Raw genomic sequence first — 20319 nt, forward strand, 5'->3', positions numbered from 1 at the left:
AAATGGAGTCTGTTCTCAGCTAGTTTTGCCTTTCCTTTGGCCCCCTCCCCCACATGCACATACATTCCCAACTGACCTTTTTCATGCTTCCCCTTTTCTTTAGCCATTCAGGGAAATTATGCTGGCACCATATAACAAATGTATCAGCTGGATTCGCCTCAAAGCCCTTCACTTCTGGAGGCTTTCAGTCATACAACTCCTCTGAGTATTTCTGAGAAGAGCGCTGACTTAGGCAACTGTGCTGTAGATGTAGCTCTCAGAGTGGTATTTCTTTGTGATGCTGCTGTTTTCCAGATGGTTAGAAGTTTAGAATATGTCATTTCTTGTCCACACCTATATTTGCTACCACCCTGAGTCCTGGCAGATTTGTCTAGTCAACACACCACAGTTATCTGAACCTCGATTTATCTCTGCATTTTGCAGATCTGGAAAGAATATATTTGTTCTCTATTTTTTTTTTTTAATTTTATGATCTTGTTCCGCATGAAAAGCTTCAAATACCATGACAGATAAAAGCAGGGACTGTCCTTCTCACTGTTTTTTTATTCATAATTACAGTTAACAGTAAGCAAGAGGGGACAGTCTTACAAGACAGTCTTCTAAGTAGAAGACAGTAGAAGATGATAGAAGAGTGATTACAATACAAGACAGTAGGACGTCTTTGTTTTGTGTCAGCCATCATCAAGCTTATTTCCTGGACTGGCATGTTGGAGAAAAGGTCAGATGAACTGGAGTGATGGTTGTTGGTCTATTAAAGTCAGTTTTACTTCATCCCTAACTGTAGGCACTTTTGCTTTGCAGTCTGTTGCATTGCATTTTTTAATGAATTCTGTACTTTCATTTATCAGTGGCCTAGAAGAGACTTGGAGGCTACTGGAAAATAATAGTGTTGGCCTCATTGCCAGTCAGGTGAAAACATAATATGCTCATGCATTTCTTATGGCTTCCTTATAGGAGCCACAAAAGGCTGGAACTGTATCTGTTTAGAGACAGATAAGGAAATAAAGAATTTCCCTTGCAGAGAGAAGGGCATAGGGGTACCTTTGTGACACTTCTAAATAGTCCTGGAACATGGAGTGTAGCATCAACATAGGCCACTGCTATATTGTGCAGCTCAAAGAGCTATTCCACTGGTGAGGATTTCCAAAGTGTATTACAGTGCCTTTCTTCTCTTTTCATTTCTGTCAGTTATTTCCAGGAAAGACATTCAATGTCTGTTATTGTGAATAACACTGACAAGCAATTCCCATTCTGATATCTGAGACATGTAAATAAACTCCCCTTCTGACCCCAAAGAGACTTGTTCTGGTACCCTGCAGATATAGTATGTAAACAAGAAGGACCCTGCCTTCGTTCCCCCCCTACCAAACAACAAAAAAAACATATTCACTGTAATCTCACTGAGTGAATCAGAAAATAATATGAGCTTGGTATGCAACAAGAAAGCTGACACAGTGCTCAGCAGAGATGAAAGTGAGATACTGATGGCCAGAGTTTAATTGGGTTTTCATAAAACATGCTGTTCTTCACAATTTGGCTAGCTCTTGATAGTTTCTTTTTATGAGTCTGGCAAGACAATGAAACTTCAAACCATTTGCTCTGCAACTGAAAAATGAACCAGAGTGATATTCAGAAAGCACTAGGACTCTTTGTCTTTTGTATTGAGAAGAAGCAATTCAGCAGCGAGGCAACTAGAGCCACTTGCAGCCATACAAGCACAGTTTAGCAGTAAATCAGCTCAGCTGCAGTCCTCACCACATGATATTCTTTAGTTGCCGCTGGGGAGAATTCTGCTCATCTCCAGACAAGATTTTGACTTGAGTTAATATTTATTTCCGTTTTTGCAGATGTGCTGTCCAGTGATAGATAGGGTGTGTTAACCTTCTACTTTTTCACACCTGGTCCACACCTGTTTGGGATCTCATTCCCTGCCCTGCTGGGTAGCAGCTCTTGAACTTTGTTGGATCCTGGATCTCAAGCCAACTGAGTGTGGTGAGCAACTTTGAAACTCTTGGCCAGAGGGCTTTTTGTTTTTAAAGTCAGAGAGGTTGATAGGTTTTGTTTTGTTCATTCTCATGACAAAAACATTTCACAATGAGCTGTTTCCATTTGACAACTCTTTGGCAGCACATGTGTGAAATACGTTTTTTTTTCGTAGTCCAGTTCCCAGTGGGTGAGAATATCCCTGTCTCAAAAAGACATAACACTTCCATTGCACTCATTGATAGTTTACTGAAATCTTCCTCAGCATTTAAACTCACAAGGGAACGTAGAAGTTGATCCTCCAGTACACTGTGAAGAAACTTGTTCTTTTCTTGCCTGTGCAGCTCCTTTTGGGTAGGAAGGGGTCTTTGGTCTCCAGGGCTGTGGATTTAAGAGCGTGAAATTCAATACAAAAATTTTAAAACAAAAAACAAATGCTATTGTTTAGAGTCCTGTTATAGCATGTTTTTTTCATTTGCACTGCAGGAGCTTTAAGTATTAGTATGTGAGCACTTGCCAAATTTAGGATGGTCAATACTAGAGAGAAACTGTGAGATGCAGCTTAAGCTCGCTGAAAAAGCCAGCTCAATGGCAAATTAAGTTCTCTGTAGAATGCCAGAAGATAATGCAGGACTGGGAGAAAAGTCAATTGCTCAGACATCTTAAAGTACGCTGATTTGATCATTTTAGTTTAGACCTGAGCAACACTACTGTGTGCTCATTAGTTTTACTGAGAATATACTTGGTTGGCAGAGTATAAATGGCAAGTGTGTGGAGAGTCACCATAGTTATTTGTAACAAATGAAAGCCAGAATAAACATGTTTCAGGCTTTTAAAGTAATGTCAATTCAAATTGGGATGGTGGACAGGTTACTAGGTGGATTTTACACCCTCCTTGACTTGTCTGGTAGCTTTTCGTAGATGTGAAATACTGAACTATAGACACCTTGGGACTGATACAGGAGAACGACTCACATGTTCCACATCTGCCGGTTTCTTGTTGTAGGGGCTAAAAGATGTGGCCAGTCAGGACTGAGGAACATTGAAGGAGCTGTGCTGTGAGTGTGGGACAAGAATGGTTCGGGTATCTAAGTGAAGACCAAGGCATGCCACAGAGATGGGTTATGGGGTCACAGACTTGAATTGCAATTAACTTGTGAGTAGACCAGAATGTTGCTGTGGCACTGAGGGCCGTTTGTCAAGGCTCAAAGACAACTACTGGACAATATATTGTGGTCCCAGGGCTGGAATAGTAGGAGTGTTGCAGGTCAGTGTGAGGAGCATCCTCTGAATTTGTTGCGGTGACACTGGGGAGCAACAGAGAAAGGAGGTGAGTTGCCAGTCAAGGGACGTTGGCAGAACTCACTGTTTGCAGTAACTGGTTATTGCTAAGGTGCTTTCTTCTTCCTTTGATGCCACTATGTGTCAATTTTTCCTGATTTTTTATCAGTTTTCCTTTAAGAACCTGAATCCCCCTGAGCAGCAGGTGATTTTGACTGTAATGTGGGGGAATAAGGTTGGGAAAGTTTTGTTAAAAGAGAGTGGGCTATTAAAGCAACACTGTCTGCATGGATTGAACCTATCAGCACGATGCTGCTGACGACACAGCTGGAGGGGAACACAGCAGGCTCCTCGGCCCTGAAGCAGTGCAGCCCACACAGCCTGCAAATGTTATGGACCCGGTGTGGGTTTGGAGGAGGTGTGTCTGCCTTGCCAGGTGGGCCATGCGTGGAAGTCAGTTGCTTAAGTGACCATAATCCTCTAATCAAAGCAATTGTTTTGAGTTCTGGTTCTGCCCAAGGATGGGAGAGGTGAAGCAAGTGCATGAACGTCCTGCTGGGCCGATCTCCAAAGTACAGGGTGCTTCTGATTGTCCTCTTTAGGACTAAATAGTTGACCCCTTGCGGGAGGAAATAACTCTTCGTAAGGACAGTTCCTCAAGTGGCTGCAGCATGCAGCTGTGCTGATATCCAGGCCTGGAGATGTCAAAAAAAGCTAGAAAGAAAGTGGCCAAGGAGCTGGGGAAGCTTGTGTCACTGAGGCCTGGGACACTGGTTTGTCCAGGACGTCTTGGTCTCCTGCTCAGGGTCAGTTGCTTTAGAGAAGGAGTTGCTGTAAACATTTCTATGCAGACAAATTAACTCTGTTCTTAATGGCTTTGGTCTTGTCTCCTTGATGTTCCAGAGAGAGAGAAAATTCACCCTCTGCAAATGCAGGGCTTACATACAGTTTTCCTGGAGCTTGGACAGTCAGCCAAATTAGCAGGAGATTTTTGGAAACAACAGGAGCCAGCTGCAGTCAGTTTTGATCTGGTAGGAATTTTACTAAACCAGTTTTCATTAGGAGTCACTTTCATTAGGACAAGTCAGTAGGAACTGCAGAGAGCTGGCTGAAAAGGTATAGCTCTTGGTGAGGAGCTCCTAGATGAAGGAGCGAGGGCTATGCTGAGTTATTTGCTGCTAAAAGAGACTTTGTTTTCGATAAGCTGAACTAGACTAGGCTCTTTAAATTTTTCGCTGCTTTCCTTGTTGTATATCAAGACCCTTTCCAAACAGTCAGCAATGAACCTATAACTTTTGCTTAAGGAGTAGCAGAATTTACTATGCCCTTTGTGCACAGGGTGCTCAAAGGCCAGGCTGGAACCTTTTTTGCTCACAGCTGCTGTCTAATTCCACTGCGTAGTTTTCACCCCAGCTGCCTGGAGGCTTCTCTTGATCTTCAGAGATACTGCATTAAAGTGTTTCCTCTCTGTGTCCTCAGAGCCAGCTATTTAGAGAAGAGGTGCCACATCATAGCACAACATGTGAATGTATGTAGTGCTGTGTTGTGGTATATGCAGTGTGCTGTGTCTCTAGCCATGCAGTAGCATACGTGAGCATGCCGTTGTGGCTATCTGTCAAGGCAGCTCACCCTTTCTCCCAGAATTTTGCTTCCTGTTTCTGCATTGTTACATCCTGATGATGGCATAAATTTTGTCAGGGTGCTTTCAGGCTGTTCTACTTCTAAGGCAGTGTATGATCTGCATTCTTAGGTGACCAGCTGATGATGCAGACCACCTGGGTTCAATTCTCTGCTTTGCTACAGACTTTCTGCATGACCTTGGCAAGTCATGAAGTGATTTTTCCAGCACATTTTTCTTGTGACTAATCAAATGTCAGATTTTTAGAAGCAAAAGTAAAACTAGAAGAGAACAGCAAGAATAAGCTTTTGCATGCTGACCGTTCATAAAGTACTGAGTACCTACATGTCACCTGTATGATTGGGCTGGAGCAGTAACAGCTTAGAGTAACTACTGAATGATTAAGAGCATAGCTACACTGGCAGAGCCACCTAGTGGGAATATGACCTTGCATGTCTAGAAGTACTTTTCCTAAACTGGGCATGTTTACTGCCTCCTCTCTTCCCAGCCTAAGGCCATTTCCTTGTTTACCCAGTGACAAAAATGAGGACAATAGAGAATTGCATCCATGTAAATGCATATACAGGAGGCGTTTTGCTGATACAGTTACATCAGCAGCCCTCTTTGGCTGGATGAGCTTTGCAGTATGGGATAAGCCTTAGTCTGAGTTCTTCAGATACTCAGCCATAACTGGACATAAATATGACTCTCTTCCCTCTAGATTTGTATGAAGATGAACATGTTAAAATTCAGAGTTGCACAAGCTATAGCTGAAGGGACTATTGAAAAACTTTTGTAGATACAGTATCATTCAAACAAGATTTTGGAAGATGTTCAATTCATAAAATTACTTGAAATGTGCACTTGATAAGTGGGAGTGAAAACATGCACAAGGTGGAGAGGTGTATCAGTTTGACATTTCCCTAATTCTAAATATACTTTGCAATGCTGCTAAAGATGTTCACGTTTATATAAAAGGAAGGTAAATGTAAAACAGGAGAGCATTAAGGTGATCTGTTTACTTTTAACTACTCACTCAGCTCGCAGAGTATTTTGGTTGTTGGTTCTCAGCCCTGTCTCTCAAACAGGTCTCTCATCATTGAATTGGGTATTCTCAAGGGGCAAGTGTGGATAATGGCACTTTACTGTGAATTCAAGACCTTTCAGCTGATCTTTGTTAGACTCTGCTGCAGGGCCACTAGTTCTGAGACTCAGTGTACAGTCAGGTCTCTTTGAAAACAAAATTGTGAAATGGGTCCTACTCTATCTTTGAAATCTTCTGCTGGTATACTGTCTGTGACCTGATCCATTCCTCCACAGAACAGACTTTTACAGGAGCTTTTTCTAGTGTGCCCTGTAAAAGCAGCTCCTTCTCTTGGCCCAGTTGACCTACCATTTTGGCTTTAGGAAGAGGCCCTAATCCCACTGGTTTCAGAAACAAACATTTCTTGTGGCTGTGTCTCTAAAGTCAGTATTAAACATCAGTGCATGCTTGGCCTTTATACTTTCAAAACAGCATTTTTTCTCCCCCTTCCAGATACTAAGGAACAAGAGGTTCAGAATGTCTGGTAAGGCAGGAACAGTGTGATGCTGGGGGCTGTATTACTGACAGCATAGCATAAACATGTTTGTCTTGTGAGGTGGTGGCAAAGGAAGTTCTTCAAAAGCTATAGAAAGACTACCTGGAAAATCAACAAAAGTGTTACCTGCGAATGAGACACCTTTCTTCTTGCAGCTCTCAAAATGAATATTTCTCCTGCCAGGTGGTTTGTGCATTTTAGGGAGTCATAAGTGAACCACACCCGTTATTCCAAATTCTTCTCACTGACCCACCACTGGGCCTTAATTCTGCCAAGGAAAAATCTTTTTAAGTTCAATGTCAACAGGCGAGAGCTTTCTGTTCTCTGTAAGGACAGCATGTATTTGAGGAGTCTAAAAATACCATTCAGTGTTGAGGACTAGAGGATGTATGTGCTCTCTAAAGAGCCAAGTTACAGAAATGAACTAAAATACAAAATTTATTCAATTTATCCAGTAATTAATTGCTGGTAGCATGTGAGGACAGCTTTCAAAAAAGACCAGTTTTCGTTCTTGGCTTCCTGAATTGATATATTTGTCTGTTCACTTACCTGCCTTCCACTACTGGGGGAATGAGGTAATGGCAAAGAATACATATCCTGAGTTAGATTTTGAGCTAGAATCTTTGCGTATAAGCTGTGCCTGGCACTAACGGCTGGGGCAGATCATCAGGAAGCCAGTTGTAACTTGCTTGTCACACTGAACAGTCATAGTGTGAGCTAGAGTATGCTAAGGGCAGTTTTCTTTTATACTACTGATGAATAAACTCCACAAACCTTTAATCTGATGAAGAATCAGATAATAAACCAGAATTCTGTTGATATCTCTGCCCCTGTTAAGACATCTTTCCCACCAGGAAACTCTCTGCTGTCCCTTTGCACTCACAGCCCTGACAGTATGCATTGTGTTATGCAAAATGGCAGGGATTGAAAAAAAGACTGATGAGTGATATCTAGTTTCCAGGCCATTTCTTCTAGCCCAGGATCCTTTCCATCCCATCGCACTGCCTGTGTTTTTATAAATGGTAGGGAGGAACTGGACTGTAGCATACAAGTCACACTGCTTTTGTGGGGTTTTTTTTGGGTTTTGTTTTTTTTTCAGTAGTGTACAGTGTACACTGGATTGTGACATGAACTGCAAATGCTATGTAAAGGGCTTTTTACCCTTGAGTACAAAGATTTCAGTCTGTGCCCTAGTACGGCTCTGCCTCTGTCTTCTAATGGGAGGCCTCAGCACGGGAAAACGTCCTAGGAAGGCAGAACAACAGGGCGGGAACTAGTCAGATGCAGAGGAGAGCAGCTCAGTACTAATGGCCCGATAGGCTCTGACAGCCTCACACCAATGGGCCACTCTCCTCTACAGGGAGTTTACGAGGCCTTGGCTTGTGTGGCCACCTCCACTTATGAATGAAAATCAAAACCAGATTGATGTCCCCCTCCCAACAGCAGCTGCCTGTTTTTTTTGCATAAATCGTGCTCCCCTGCCCCTCTCCAGGGGAGCTCCATAAAATAAATGGATTCATTACATGTGGATTTCCTTTTCCTTCTTCTCTGGAGAAACAAAGAGCCTATTAGACACAATATGGAAATGCACATACGCATGCACACACGTGCAGACAACATGAAAATGTGCACGTGCACATGCAGTGTGTAAGCTCCCTCCCATCTCCGTACCCAGACAGCGGCATAAAATACGTGCAGAAAACCCCTTCTCCTTTACATGCACAGCTCTGCTGAACATACAAGCATGTATTCATTTGTGTAGACTTGCAACTTAAATTCTAAACTAACAAGGACAGGAAAGCCCAAGGCAAGTTGCCTCTTCCCAGAAGGTGCAGTATTGAGAGTGTGCTGAGTGGGGGTTGCTTTCTTTCACCAAAGCCTCCCCTTATGCCCAGGAGTTGTGTTTTTACCAAGAGCGTAAGGGCCCCATCCTTTTCCAAGCAGGGCTCGCAACAGGCTGTGTGCATGGGACATTGTAACCACAGGAGCTGAGAGGCTGCCAGCTCTCCCTCCAGCTGAAGTAGAGGACGGTGCTTTGTGGTTGAGAAAATGCAGAGGGATGAAGGTAGGGAAATGGCTGGGAGCCCTTCATTCCTTTAATCTCCAGGTGGCGGCAATACGAGCACAGGAAAGAGCTGGACAACACACCTTCCCTGGAAAGCTCTGCGTGTGTGTAGCTGCCACAGAAGCAAATCTCACAGACCTTCATACCAGGGTGAGAGACATGCTGGAAACTCCTCAACAAGCAGGTTACACAAAGTTAGAAGATGTGTATATTCATTTTCAGATGTTGCCATAAGACATTGGCCCCAGCACAAGACTGTAGAACATGATTATGTTCACATTGCATGCTAAACCTGAGTCAGAGCCTGGGTTTAAGTACTAACTTGCTTCCCATGCGAATTGTGAACGCCCTAACCCTCAGGTCCAACTCCCTCCAATTTCAGTAGGAAAGCCTTTGGGGCTCTGAAAGCCCAGCCTCAGCAGGGTGCTGTGCAATAGAAACAAGAGCCAAATTACAACAGCACTGGGAAACAGGTTGTAACCTTTGCCAGCTCCTAGTTACCTCTGCCAACCTGACTGGGGAGCTAGAAATGGAGCGGAGGCAGAAGAGGAGCGTTGCTTTCTCTCCCTGGCACTAGGGGATGCTGTGCCTTGGGTTGAGGGAGGAGAAGGACAGTCCTCAGCTGGAGGGTGTGAGCCAGGCACCATAGTGGCATTTGCTGGGTCAAAGCCCAGAACTATGCTGAAGACATGCCACTAGTGCCAGAGCCTTACTGAACTTTACCAAAGCTCTGGTGTCTGAGGGAAGGAACTGAACACCAAACTCCTTTTTAATCTGGAATCCATACTACTGTGGAGGTTTTTTTAGCCTTTTTAGGATGTGGTGGTGTAAATTTAGGAGGGCATAGAAGCAGGTTGGAGGCAAGACAGACCCATTCAAAACTGAAGGGGTGGGGAGAGCAACTTTGCCAACAGAAGGAGTTCAGATACAGAATCCAAGACCCAAATCTCTCAAATCATAGATGTCTTGATAGTGTAAGAAGATACTGTTGTTTTTCTCGGGCCTTCAATACTGTGCTTTCGGGTTACATCCAAGCTCCATTGCTAGCTTTTCCTGGCAGCTGTGAAGAGTAGGAATTTTCCTTGTAAGATGTGTGTTTTCACATAATTGAGTGAGTCTTAGAGCTGGAGCTTTAAGAAAAACAGTGGCTCGAATGAGATGCCTGATGAAATCTAGAAAGTCAGCAGCACAGGGGAGATAGACCCTGCAGAGGAGGGCTTCTAAAGAGGTGCCTGGGTCGCAGAAGCTCTGCAATTCAAAGAAGCTAGAAAGAACTGAGATGTGAGAAAGCTTATAGCAGTTCATATTACCTTAAGTTCAGTATTCTGCACCCCAAGATTTCAGATATCTCAAGCTGGACCATAAAAGTTCATGATAACTTTAAAGTAACGGGCTTTTGTGAAAGAATAAAGGCTGCATTTTCTCTCTTTGCTTCTTGATTTCTGGGCCTTTGAGTTGCTTCAAATCACATTTTGTAGTTTTCCACACAATGAAGAGGACTAGAATCTTCTCTCATGTAGAAAACATGTTGCCCTGGAGTCGCAATTTTCAATTTTCTCTAAAATCCAGAGGACTATAAACTTGGTTTATATAGAAAATGTGTTTCTCACCTAATTATCTGTGATCAGGATCTGGAGCTTTAAGGAAAACCAGAAACAGTACAGTGAGATTCACAACCCATCACAAGCACTGGCAATGCTACTTCAAGTGGTTTCACTTCACTGGTGCCTGCAAGGACTTTGTATACGCAAACATGAAGATTACAATCTTGACCCTGGAAACGCTCTAGCCTTGAAATGGCCAAACTGGGTGAGCCCCAAAATCCATTTATTCCTGGATCCTGTCTCTGATGCTGTGATGCTTTCCCTAATGCCTTTGCCAGATGCTTCAGGGGAAGGTGCAAGAACTTTGCAGTAGGCAGATGTAACATAATGTTTTACAGTTAACATCACTTTCTGCTTCCTACCCATTAGAGATGGGATTGGGACCAGGAGTATGAATTTTAGCATGTTTCCCAGAAGCGTTGTTAGATATTATTATTAGGATTTGGGGTTTTTTTTATTCTCATCTACATCATTGTCCCACCTTTTTGTCAGGCTTACTTGCTAAGTTCTTGACTTCCCCAGCTTCTTGCGTTAGGGATTGTTTAGTGTGATTATAGATGATGTGAAGGAAATTATTTACTTTGATGAAGTTTGGACTGGTCTTTTTTTTCATCTTATTAAATATCTGCTCACCTTTGTGTGTGCAAGGACAACAGCAATGCCCAGTTATCCTTCTGAGTATTTTGTATCCTTCCATCAGGATGCCTTCGGCTGCAGGAATGTATGGTGTGGGGAGTTTATGCCAGTAAATCTCTTTGCTTGAGTTTCCCATGTACTTTACCTGCTTTCTTTTACAGACCTTGCTTCCTCCAGTGTTTTCCTCTCCCTACATGTGTTACCTGATAGCTGAGGTAGTCAGCGTGGACTGAGGCAGTCAGTGTGAAATGAGGCATCTTCTGATCTGTTTCCCTCTGTGACCTTTTGCATCAGCGTCTGCTCCTCTTCAGACTCTAAGCTCTGTAGCAGGGATGAGCTTCTTTGTATGTATGTTTCTGCCTGCAAACCCTAATTTCAACTGGAACCTCTATGCTCTGCTGTAGTGCATAGAGTGATTAGTTATAATTCACACTTAAATAAACCCTGCTCTGCCATTCACTGGTTTGAGGTGAGAGCTCCTTCTTGGTGACCTGGTGCCCAGACTTGGTGATAGGGCTCATCTCCAGAGCACAACGAGGGCAGTGGCTTGGAAGGGATGCAATGGTCCCAGTTCTCCATGGGAAAGCAGAGGGCACACCATTCTCTCTAGAAACAATCCTACCTCTGTCTCCTTCCTTTGCCCCTTATCTCTAAGGACATTTGTGTGCATATAGGATCAAAGGCTTGGAGATGCCAGATAGACTGCCTGCATATTCATCATCAGGCAACAAACAAGCTCATGCACTTCAGAGCAACCCATCCTCAGCTCACAAGTGAGTGAGGAGAAAGGATGGATGCAAGGCACCAAGCCCTGACCCTTCTCTGACAGTTACCCATGTTACACTTGGGAGGCACTTGCTGCCATTTGTAGAACCAATATATCCCCTCTGAATGGAAAATCCAGCTAAGGATGTGCTTGTGATATCTGACACTCGTAATTCATGGTATGTTGGTTAGTTCTGCAAATTGGAGTGGGAGCACAAACAGTACCTTATGACTGGCCAGCCATGTGTGGGGTTCAGTAGTCAAACTGTGTGTGGGCTCCTCAGAGAGGAGAAACTTTTCAGGCAGCACTGGGACTGTGATGAGGATGAGAGGTGATGGCTCCCTGGTTTTGATCTGAACAGAGAGGCAGGTGAGGTTTGATAACTTGTGATTTGCTCAGGCCCAGGAGTTGGTGGGGGATTTGGAGGTGAAGAGCTGAGTGGTTGGCAAGGGGCAGGTCTGCCAGAAGGAGGGATGAAGATTTTGTCTGTGCTTGTGTTGGGCTTTTTTTTATTTTCTTCTCACTGCAGTGCACCTCCAGGGACTGGGACTGCAGCTGCCACCACAGAGTTCAGCCTGTGCTTCTTCTTGGAGAATAGCTTGTGGCTTTGATCAACCACAGCCATGTGCCCCCGTCTCTGCCTACTTCCTGAGTCTGGACTTTGGCTGTTCAGACAAATGGAGGCTTATGGCTGGCTGACTGGAAGTCTTGCTGCTGTGACAGGACTGCCAGAGCCGGAATGTGCTCCCAGGGCAAGGGAAAAGATGCTGCCAGGACCAGTTGCCTCTGCTGTATGATGGAGAATGAGGATGTAGCAAGGACAGGAAGGTAATATTCAGGCTGTTTAACAGTCCTTGAAGATTTCATCTGCCCATCACATACACTTTACCATGGGTTAGCAGATCTCAGGAGTGCATGTTGGAAACCACCCCCAGGTTGTCTTCTTTGGGCTACAGTGCCCATCATTGTTATACTTAGGTACTACTCAAATTGTTGAAGGCCTGAAGCCTCAAAGCTTAGAGCTTTTATTGGCCTCTGGATAAGCCCTGCCTGCATCCAGACACAAAGCCATGGCTGTCCCCTGGTTTGCAGACAGGAAGTTTTTTCCAAGTAGCGTAAGTTTGAAGGTAGACTCAGGTCTGGCAACCTGCATGGTCTATTAAAAAACAGCCTTATAAAATATGAGCTAGGAAGCAAAACACAGTGACATAAGAGGAAGAGGAGGAAACCACCAATTAGAAATAGCCCCTAAGGGAATGCTTTCTCAGGAGCCAGGAGGCAGTCTGCCAACAGGGCTTTTGGAGCAGGATAGGGCTGGTTGGGCAGGGCAGAGCCGCGGGGGTAGCTGCCTCGCACAGAGCCTTTCTGCACTAAGGAGGGCTGGTTTTCAGCCCAGGAGTTGCAGCCCCAGAAGCAGGGCAGCATGGAATCGCTCCCCAGCTGGGTGAGGGCTAGTACCATGGAGTGTGAAAGAACAGCAGGAGGAACGCTGGGAAAGTACAGCCCTCCTTAGCCTGTGGCAATGAGCTAGCAATGGTGAGTTCATTACTCCAGAAAGTGTCTTTGCCAAGGAGCTGCAAAGCTGTCCTGATAGCCAGGTTTCCCAGAGAACGACAAACGTGTGCCCGACCACAGCACTGCTGCAGGGAGGCAGAAGATCTGGGGCCCTGAAGCTAGCAGAGAGAGGTATCCCTGTACAAAATGAACACATAGCTGGTGTCCAGCTCCAGAGGTGGCCTCTTAAACCGTCAGATATAGGTTGTTAGAGAAAAAGGACACAAGGGATGAGCTTTGTTGTCAGTGCATCCTTCCAATATTTTGGTAAAAGCCAGGGGATTATTATTTAGTACTTGGCCCGTTGGACTGTTGTGGCTGGCTGAGAGCCAGTGTTATCGTCCGTTGGTGGTGACCAAGTATGGTTTGTGGTCGGGCAATGCTCCTGATAACGAGTGCTGAGACACTGAGAGGTGAGCAATCAGCGTATTGGGTTGTGGGCCAATACCATGTGCTTTCTGCCGGAGAGAAAAGTGGATGGCCAACGTGGGTTTTATTTGCTGCACTATCTTGTATTTTCAGTCTTCCTGGAGATGCTAGCTTCTTACCAGCTTAGAAACTTGCTTAGGCAATATGGTCTTGGGGCAGGACAAAGTAAAATACTTGTTTGGGGCCACTTGGTGTTGCCTTCAAGGACTGTCAAGGGCCTGCAAGGAGATGGGCCTCAACTGGGCAGCCAGAAGCACCTAAAATCCCATCTGCTTTATGGTGTGCCAGTGTTTTCATAGCAATGAGGTAGCTCATCAGCTGTCTGCCCAAACAGTTTTTAACATCTCCTGTGATCACCATTTTCTACCCTTGTAGGGGACACCTAGCTGATCTCTGCAGGGATTCAACTCTTTGTTTCATCTCATTAATTTTTGGGTTTGTGCTTTGAGTTCAGCCATCCTCACTAATCTCCCTGAGATGACATGAGCGGAGCTTCAGGTCAGATCTGCCAGGTGAGGATTGCTGTAGTAAATAGGGAGCACAGTGGCCACCCAGTGCACTGTGGACAATGCAGCACGAAGTATTTTGAAGATGCTATGGGAGCTGCTTAAAGTTTGCTTCGCTTGAAACAGGACTGGGGTCTCGGTCTTTAGCATCCTGGACGTTTTCCTAATCCTGCAATTACCTCTGGCAAGTTGCTCTCCCTTTTCACAAGAGACCTGGTTCATGTTGAGGGGGGGATTCAGTATCTCTTAGGTAAGGTATTTGAGCACAGGCTTCATCCTGTCAGAAGAACCACAGCAGTGTAATGAACCAGGCTTTCTGGTCCATTTGATGTAGACCATGAATCTGAGTCTCCCACATCCTTCTTGACTACCTAACCTTGACTTGTGTGATTTGTTAGCCCTGATAAATTCTCACAAGAAAGGTTAATTTCCATTTTTTCCAATAGTAAATAAAAGCTTTCTGAGAAATACCAGATAAGATCTAGTCCAGACATGTTAGTCTTCTTCCTAGAAGAGAATCTGCACCAGAAATCATCTTGCACCAGCAGAATCTTATAGAAAAAAAATGCACTGCAAAGTTAGCAGTAAACATTTCCCTTATGCAAGTGAAAGAACAAAAGGAGCGTTAGTTTGATACATCAGGTAACAGAAATTAGACTGTGCAACATTTTCTGCTGAGCTACCCATATCTAATATGAACAGCATGGTGAAAAAGGGAAACAAGAAGAGGATAGATGTTAGAAAGTTATCTTCTGAGTCATTGTGGTGTGAGCAGGAAGTCCTGATGATTCAAGATTTGGCACTTTCCCTTGCTGAACCCAATGGCACATCCTAGCACCAGGAGAAATTGGGTAGTAGGAAATGCTGTTTTCCGACTGAGATAATCGACCTATGATCTTCCTCTTCATCAATGAGGAGTCAGTGGTATTTTTCCTCAGAAAGTAAAGCCCTATTTGTAGCATCCTGACAGGCTGTGTGTGGAAGTCTTCACTGTCTTCATTTCCAAGCTTCAGTGAAATTTCTCCTCATTTCAAACACATCTTGCTCTGTGCTAGTGTGTGCATACATTAATTGGTTACTCTATTTGAGGAGATAGTTGTGTTGCTCGTTAGGACAAGTTATGTTTGTCTTTTTTGTTATGTTATTTACAGCCATTATTTTTCTGTCTTTGAAGTCCTGAGATGCAGAGCTACTTGTGGACAACACTGTTGTTTGATGTGTGCATTTTGCTCCAGATGAAGTCAAATTTGTGCTCTTCTAGCTTCCTTTTGGAAAGACGTGTTACTGGGAGGAATCTTCTTGTAACTCCCAGTCTGCTTTGTAGATGCTGTGGAAAGCAGCTGTTGGGATGTAGTGGTGTTAATTAATAATGGCAACAATTATTCTTTCTCTGCTGATCATTTTTTTGGAGGAGTGCTCTGCTGTTGTACTTCTTCAGCTGTTCCACCTCCTCTCCTCTTCCTCTCTGCCCATCCTTTGGCAGATGCCTGTATGTCCCAGTTGCCCACTGTCCACGTAACTCTGAGGAAACACAGATGTGTCTACAGTCCAAAATCCTGCTGTGACTTGTTGAAAGTGTTCCAGCACTGGTGAAAATCTTATGTTTCGTAGCCAACTCAACAAAAAGGAAGGGCTCTGCATGGATGACTTATTTCATTTCCCTTTGCCTATAGCAGAAGCCTCTGAAGGATTTCCAGTTGGTTGCCCCATTAGGCAGGGTGTCTTGCTGTGGATCTGTTGAAATTGTATACATAGCAGCAGTCACGGTTGTTGCACCAGTAAGCTAACGAGGGCACTTGAGGCTTTTGAGCAGCAAAGATAGAGTCCTGAGAAAGAACTAACATATGGAAACCATGTGGACCATCCTTGGCCTGCTGGCTGTTGTGGGCCTCATCCCCGCTGCCTCTGCCAAGCCTGGCCATAGGAATGATGTCAGTAAATCGCTCTATGGGGTTCTAGAGAGCAGTGAAATGCACCCAATGAAGTCAATGATGACATTTCCAGTCCGGGGGGGTTACATGACCATGGATTGCCCCCACACCTCTTCTGTTGGGCATGCAGATCCGGCAGCAGGACCCTTCAGCTTCTTGAGTACAACTCACTGTATCTAGGAACAGAGCCAAGGGGGAATGAAGGAGCCTTCAGTTGGTGTGAATCCCAGCTGCATGTCTGCTTAGCAACACAGGTTTTTATAAATACATTGTCCATGACTCTGTGAGCTCTGCTGGGTTTTTTTTTTCCTGCATGCAGAGGCCTGTGTGGGAGCTAGGGTCACCCCTAGGACCACTGACCCATTGTGGCCAAGAAAGTTGTGGAAATGCTGAAGCTAGAAGCTGCTGGGCTCTACCAGCCATCTCCCAGCTGCTGCTGCTCACAACTGAACAGTGGGAAAACTAGTTGCCATGGGTCTTGCAGCAAGGAAGGCAACAAGCCTCTGATCATCTTCCTAAGCAGTCACCCAGCGTCTGGTGCGCTCTGCCCGCATCTGCTGGGTAGCTGTGCTGCAACGTGTCAGTGTCAAATGATGAAGACCTTAAGACCAGACAAAGCATCGAGGACAAAACCCCTTAAATCAGAGACAATGCTATTGTGGATTCAATTTGGATCAAAGGCTTTTCCCCATTGAACAGGGATGGACCCAGCACTGAGCCCTGGAGAAACCACTTGTAACTGCCCTCCAGCTGGAGTTAACTCCATTTACCACCACTCTCTGGGCCCGGCCATCCAACCAGTTTTCCACTCAGGAGAGTGTGTGCCTGTCCAGGCCAGAGGCTGACAGTTTCCGAAGCAGAATGCTGTGAGAAACTGTGTCAAAGGCTTTACTGAAGTCCAAGAAGATACATCCACAGCCTTTCCCTCATCCAGTAGGCAGGTCACTTTGTCACAGAAGGCGATCAGGTTACTTTGGCAAGACCTGCCTTTCATGAACCTGTGTTGACTGGGCCTGATCACCTGGTTCTCTTGCATGTGCTTCATGATAGCACTTAAGATCACCTGTTCCATGACTTTCCCTGGCACTGAGGTCAGACTGACGGGTCTGTAGTTTCCTGAACTGGAAATGGATGGCTATGAATGAAGCCAGCTCCACTTTTTGCTTCATGCCTAGGTGCCTCCACAGCCCCAGCTGGGTTCAGTGGATGGAACAAGAGCTCTTCCAAACACTGATGCCAAAAAAATGGAGCAAGACTCCAGGGCTTCTCTTCCAGCTCTAGGAGAGGAATTGACCTAATGGATGAAGCAGGCCCCTGGGAGGCAGGACTGCTGAAATCATGTCCTAGTAGTGGGAGGGGATGAGACTGGGTGGCCAGGAAAGGAGATGAGGAGCTGAAATTCATAGGCTGTTGCCCTATCCATAACAGAGAGTCTTTTTCTGATTGTGGCAGCAGAGGATGTGGGTCATGACTTATCAGTATTATGGACAAGCCACCCAGAAGCTTTGTTTGCCTTTGATTCTCGTCTAGTTTCATTCGACTTTTGTCTGAGGCCAGATCTGAACCCACTCCTTTCCATTTGAAATGGTTTTCCGCTATTGGCATAAATGAGAAAAAAAATTACTTCATCGCCTCCCTGAGTAAACAGATCCCACTTCATCCTCAGAAAATGAAGGCTGAGGGCTCATTTTCATCAGGACCCACAGGCGATGAATCAGAAAGCTGGACTTTTCGTTCATGTGAGACTGAGTTGGGCTGACAAGAGCAAGAGAGCCGGATGGGGATAGTGGAAGCGACGTCAGAAGCTGGCAGCTACACAGAGCAGGAAAGCGGTGTGTGTTGGATGTGAACAGAGCTGAGGAGGAGGGAGACCTCTGAATAGTTCAGCTATTGAGTCAGCTGGGTCCGGGGCTTTGCAAAACATTAAGGGGGCAAGAGTGAGCAGAAACCTAGGAGCGTATGTGTGTGAGAAAGACATTTCACCTCTGGCAGCAGGCCAAAGGAGCGGCTATGTTACCGCAGCCCTTGGAGACACACTTGCAAACATACATGCTGGCTTACACATGCACGCTCTTGCTCACACACACACGTACCACTATCATCACATGGAGGCTGCTCCCAGAGGCCAGCGCTGCTTTTATGTCGGTCCCTGTTAATGGCCAACATCTGGCGAGGTAGATGGGGTGGAGAGATAGCTGGTGAGCCCTTTCCTTGGCTTGGAGAGAAAGGGAGGGCTGAAGACTGAGGGCTGGGTTGGGGTGGGCTGGAGCAGGCTCGTCTCCTCTAAAAGCAACATGCAAACATTTGCTCCTGCTTCCTCTGTGGAGAACAGAGGCTGAGCAACTCTCTGCTTATATGTTTTGTGTGTTAAAGAGCCACCGAAAGACAACAGTGTCAAATCCCCAAACCAAAGGTCCCTGGCTGTGACAGGCCATAATTGCCAAGCAGGTTTTGCCAGCCCAGCCTGCCTTTGCCAAAAGGCCTTAGCTTTAATACAGAGCATGGGAGCACAGATATCCATGGTATATGTTGTTAGGAAGGATTTGTTATGCTAATGAAGGGAATTTCAAAATGGATATGGGGTGTTTACAGATTGGGATTTGCCTGGCCTTCCTGTTGGCAGAACTGGAGAGGAGGCAGCATCCATCCCACGGCCCTGCAGCAGCTCTCCCTGCAGAAAATCAATGGCATTTTAGCCTCAAGGGAGGAACATTCACTGGTGTGAACTGGTGAGTGATGGCAACCCTTCTAGAGGGTGTGTGGGTTCACCCAGCTGCTGCCTGCAGTAGTCCTGCTCCTTGCATGTTCCCTGAGGTCTGACATTAAGTGAGGTGGGGTAGAAAACACACTGATAGGGGAATATGGGAAAACTTTGCATTTCTTAAGTTACAGCCATTCTTCATCTGCGAGGACTCCCCTGCCAAGCTGGAAGCCACCCCTGCTGCTTCCCAGCAGCTGCACCCCATCCCACTCCTGGAGTTTATCTGCAGGGGCCTAGGGTGGTGGTGCTCACACCTCACCCAGACTGGAGAATCCTTGTCTTCCCAGTCAGAGATCTGGGTGGTGGAAAACCTCCCTCATGTCTCAGCCTGCCTGAGCCCGGGCTGTGGCTACCCCGAGACAGCTCTTAGCAAACATACCAAATGCTTTCTGGGCATCAGAGAAGTGATATTATCCAGCTCTGCTGTTATCATAGCCTCGTCCTTGGGAGTACAGGTAGGAGAGCTGTCAGTTATGGGGAGAGAGAGAAGAGGGGTACGGAAAGGTAAAGGAAAGAGAAAGGGTCTTTTATAAATAAAGAGCGAATTATTGTAGAAGTCATCTCTGCCTGTCTGACATGGGACTGTTGAGGAATGGGGCCTCATTTCCCGCAGCTGAGCATGCCTGTGCTTTCTGCCGGCTGCATCCACTGGGAGATGCCGTGGCCAACACACCGCTGAGCTGAGGGTCTGGGGAGAGTGATGGGGTTGGTTGGGGCTGGGAATGGTGCACCCTGGCTGCATGCGCCACAAGGTGTGGTGCTGGGCCTTGGAAACTGAAAGCCTTGCCAGGAAACCTCTCCCTCTCATCATCTCACTGCCATTTGCTCTGCCTACAAGGCACTGGGTGGTGAGGGCTGAAGTGAATATTGGTGTATCTCTCACCCCAGTGATGTCCTCAAATCCGAGCTTTCTCCCTGTGTGGGATCAGTGAGGTCTGGGTCGAGAGTGGGACCACAGAGGAAAGCTGAGGTTAGATTGTGGCCATGCATCTAATTACTCCCCCAGATTTGCATACGCATGGCACACCATCACTGGACACAGTCCTCACGTCCCCACTTGCTCACTACTGACTCACAACAGACTGGAAAAATACAGTTCCACTGTGATGCTGTGATGAAGATGTAAGTGCTTTTCTTTTGTGAGTAGCAAATGTGAGCAGCCAGTCGGGACATTGAGCATCTGATGTTGCTAGGTTGAAGACTGGGATGTTTACAATATGACTGTGTTGAGTTCAACTTGGAATGACTCAGGGCAGACTTTCACGACATGCTCGAGGCAGTTTTGGGATGATACTCACCAGTTCTGAGCACACTGGCTCAACCTCCCTCCTCCTCCCTTCAAGCCCATCAGACGAGTGTTGGGCAATCAAAGCCCTGAATCTCAGGTATTGAGGAAACAAGGGAAGTCTGGTTCATCGTGAGACATTTCTGCTAAGACGGAAGGAATTCGTCCTGGTGGGTGTTCAGAGGGGGAGCGCTTACTGGAGGTTGACCTGTCTGGGGCACCATGACGAGGCAGTGAGTGAGCTGGTGGTGGCCAGGAAACAAGCAAGGCCTTGCCACTATCTGTCCTCCTCACTGGATACTCCTGTGTATTGGCATCTG

This window comes from Phaenicophaeus curvirostris, chromosome 2 (assembly GCF_032191515.1).
Source record: "Phaenicophaeus curvirostris isolate KB17595 chromosome 2, BPBGC_Pcur_1.0, whole genome shotgun sequence".
Taxonomy (NCBI): Eukaryota; Metazoa; Chordata; class Aves; order Cuculiformes; family Cuculidae; genus Phaenicophaeus; species Phaenicophaeus curvirostris.